The following is a 4,129-nucleotide window of genomic DNA, read 5'->3' as shown; positions in this document are numbered from 1 at the left end:
AACCCTAATATACAAAACTGATAAGAAAAAAACTAAGAAGAAACATAGTTATTTCAACAAAAAAAACGCGTTTACGGTTATTCACTGTAAATTATACTGTCTTTTAAAGAAAACGGTGTACTACCGTAAAATTACATGTAATGTCCAATACAGTTTTTCACCGTATATAATAGGGGAATTTACCATTAACCATTTAACAGGTTTTTACTGTAGCATTTTTACAGTCTTTTACCGTTAAATTCACAGTCATTTTTTACAGTGTAAGTAAAAAGCTACTTTTTGTCACTATGTGCTGGTAGTCATTTAAAAATCTTTTTCTGGCATGGCGCACCATGTGGAGGACAAGAAATGTTGTTACCTGCCCTCAGATAAGCACTTCTGTGGATTTTCACGTATCAGAGCCCATTTTTAAAACAAAAACAATTGTTATATTCTGTAAACTAATTGTGTAAGGAATTAAATGTAACTAGAATGGATATGAATGCAGCCATATTGCACATAGATAATTATGTTTAATTTAGATTTGTGTGTGTGTATCCATTTTTTAATTATTTACCTTTTTTAAAATTATCTAGTACATACATAGATGTTCATACATTAAACATTAAAGTAAAATTATTCCTGTTATTTACTGTTTTCAACCTTGTAATATTTTGACCTCAATCAAAATGGATAGTCACTTAACTTAACTTAACTGAATCAAACCATTTTTTTTATCATTATGAAACAAACAAACAAACAAATAAATAAATAATGAGTGAAGAAATGCATTTATACTGCAAAAGTAATAGTGTGTGTGTGTGTGTTATTCCAAAGGGTGAAGTACTGTGCAAAAATAAACATTAAAGAGGTGCACCTGGTGCTTATTCAGCCTTATAACCTCCATCATAAATCAACGATTGCATCTCTCCCACATAGAAATGTTTTATTGTGGTGACGCAGGCAGGCCTACTGAGTGCCTCCAGATCTGCTGCCACTATGGAACATTCCTTCACTCCATTTTTCCTTTTTTACCCTGTTTTATTTCTATTTTTTTAATGAAGAACCTTCCAAATGTATGAAGCCACCTCTCTCTCTTTTTATTATATTTTGAGTAAAAAGCTATGCATTGTTTATTTGTATTTTTTTCCCCAATTAATCACTGGAAGGATTGCCAACTTCAAACTAGTTTTTTATTTTGTATTTATTTTTTGAAAGGTTTTTTACATTACATTATTTTAAAAAATTAAGTTTATTAAATTAAAATAAATAAACACATTTAAAGTTAATTTATTAAATTAATTAATTTAAAAAATGTATCTAAAAGATTTGCAAGTCACAGAGTTGCTGATTTAACATAAACTGAAGTACTGCACTGTAGTAGCTTGTAGTCATTAATAAACTTTTGATTAACTCTAATGCTTTAAATCAAAATCAGGGGACAACAAAGTGTATCCAGTGGCAGAACTAGAGTTTTATACATGGGGTGGCCAAGGCTACTTCAGGGGGTCCATATAAATGAGAATTAGTGTGTAGCTAAATTAGTGTAAATTAGTAGGTTCTCATTTAAATTCACTTGGGATTCAGAGTATTTTTTCCCCACATTAATTTCATACGTCTAGTACAAATATGTTGTCTTGTTTCATTAATACAGTGTATACTTTTTTTTTTTTTTGCCCTGAAAGAATGGAAGTGAAATGTGACAACATGCGCAATATGGACATGTTGTAACGGGTTGGAACATGTGAGAGGCACGTTATAACATGACCAAACACAACTATTCGGCATAGTTAAAAACAATGTGAAAAAATACATGAAGAAACACATTTTCTTCATGTATAAACACATCACACTCAGAAAAATACAGAGCTGCACACACACACACACACACACACACCCCTCCCTCACCCACAGCTATCCCAGAACAGGAAGCTCTCTCACGATCCAGGAAGAATGCTTTAATTTTCTTGAACTAATAATGTATGATTATTCAAGTTCTCTCTCAGTATTTATTCACTTGTTTCTCATGGTTTCTCAACAGAATTCATAAAAGTTACATATGTGAATTACATTGCAAACGCCATAGAATAACATAGTTCTAAGCTGGGCCCATTGTAACCAGTGGCGGCTCGTGGGTTTTAAAATGGAGGAGGCACACTAATTGTGTTGGTCTGGGATCCCTGCCTATTATTATTATTATATGAAATAAGTGTATTTTGAATAAATTATGGCATAGTTTTTTTTTGTACTAGGGGTTTTGAGAAACTAAAATAGAGCCAGAAGAATCAATGGTATCATTCAGAAAGATCACGAGATGACTGGTCTCTCTCTTGTTCAGTGGCGGCTCTTGGGTTTTAAAATAGAGGAGGCACAGTAATTGTATTGGTCTGGGATCCCTGCCGATTATTATTATTATAATTTGCTTAACCACTTTAAAATGGCTTTTTGGTTGCTTTTAGTCAGAAAACGACATACATGCATACATACAGCAAGATAATATAATTTCACTTACCTGGCCTATCACTTGAAGCAAACATCCATCCCTTCTTAAAAGTCTGTGTTAAAAGAGAGCTGCCTGTTGCGCCCTTTAATTAAGCCGACTGCTGTAGCCTATATCCAGCTTAGGCTGTTTTCCCTAAATTTGTATATACTATTTGAATGACAGCTTGGTAAATCTGTTGGTGATCAAATATTCAATATCGCTACTCATCATAAGTACTTGGTACATTATCAGCGCAGCTGCAGACGGTCAAACTAATATCACGTAATTTACGTCTCTTTGATGAATGGTTGACATCAGAGGGAGGCTAGCTAAGGTTCTTTTCTCAACACTACTCAGCGCTGAAAGTGAACACTCGATGGTGATTGGCTAATTTTTTTTACCAACGGAGGCACGAGAGCTCAGCTCTCCCCCGGCCTCCCCCTACCATTCTCTATCACTAGCTGTTGTAATTACATCAGCAGATTCGGCACATTTGCGATAGAAAAGCGGCGCTTTCACGTTATGGTATTACAACTGTGGAAATTACAAACAAAAAATACACATTCTGAGACATAAACTGAAATGACCTCTGAATTTTATTAACATTAAATCGTCCTCCTCCCATTTTCACCTCAAAATTATGGGGAAGCTGTGCCTCCCCCGACGAGCCGCCACTGATTGTAACACCCAGGGGCGGATTGGCCATCTGGCAATTCTGGCAAATGCCAGAGGGGCTGGACCATTTTGTTTAATGTGGGCCGGTCAGATTTTTACTAAATATATATAAATAAAATTGTTTTTACGGGTCAACAGCGCATAGGACAGGTTTTTATCGCTTGCACGATTTCTCTATGGTTATAATAATAATAATGTTAATAATAAAAGCATTTGGCCCAGTCGGCAACGGCCGGCACTACACCGGCCGCCTGGTCCCGAGATGGGCCGACCGAACCGTTCAGTCAAAATCAAGCACGTCATCAGAGAGATTGCAACACGAGCTGATTTTCAGTAAAAGCAAGATAATGGACCGTAAAAAAGGAAAGGCGGTGCAGAAAAACGTTGAGAAAGGAAAAAAAAGGGCTTAAGTGCGTAATGCGTAAAATTAACCGAACTCTTTTCAAAAGGTTTAAATTCGGCTGCTGCAGCGGAGGACAGTTAACGTTAGTGCCGCAGAGGTAAGAAGAAAACAGAAAATACAGCTAGCACAGGTCATTGTCACACTACTTCTGCCAGTTAGCTCCTGTTTTTTTTTTTTTGACAGTAGCCTACCTACATTGTATTAAACAGTTGTAAGCTTAGCGTAGAACCCCAGTATATTTTAAAATGTCATTGCTTCGTGATAATTGGTTAACTTAAGTGTTAACGAGCCTGATACTGAATTGAATGACTGAAATATCAGCAGATACAGTGGGATTTAGGGTAAAAACTGATGTAGGCTACTTGCAATATAGTCTAACACATCAAAAACCTATAGCAATAGCCATAGTACTATAGACATTTGTAGTGAACTTTTCTTTGAATATGGAGATAGTCATATATTAAAATAAAACATTGAGCACGCATACAGTAGGCTACATAACTTTACAGTATGCAATTAATCCGTAGGTAGGGTGGACTGCAGAGTCAAGTGTCATGGAGGTAGGAAGACACAATGAGAGAGACACACCC

At 35.7% G+C, this 4,129-nt stretch overlaps 1 long non-coding RNA gene across 1 annotated transcript in view; it reads left to right on the top strand.

Annotated features, from left to right (window-relative positions):
* Positions 1-4,129, top strand: part of LOC107758878 (uncharacterized) — a 15,841-nt gene that overhangs the window by 1,257 nt on the left and 10,455 nt on the right. The window lies entirely within an intron of this gene.

Source organism: Sinocyclocheilus rhinocerous, unplaced genomic scaffold (assembly GCF_001515625.1).
Source record: "Sinocyclocheilus rhinocerous isolate Xijiao unplaced genomic scaffold, SAMN03320098_v1.1 scaffold1435, whole genome shotgun sequence".
Classification (NCBI taxonomy): domain Eukaryota; kingdom Metazoa; phylum Chordata; class Actinopteri; order Cypriniformes; family Cyprinidae; genus Sinocyclocheilus; species Sinocyclocheilus rhinocerous.
This window is presented reverse-complemented; position numbering and strand designations above follow the sequence as displayed.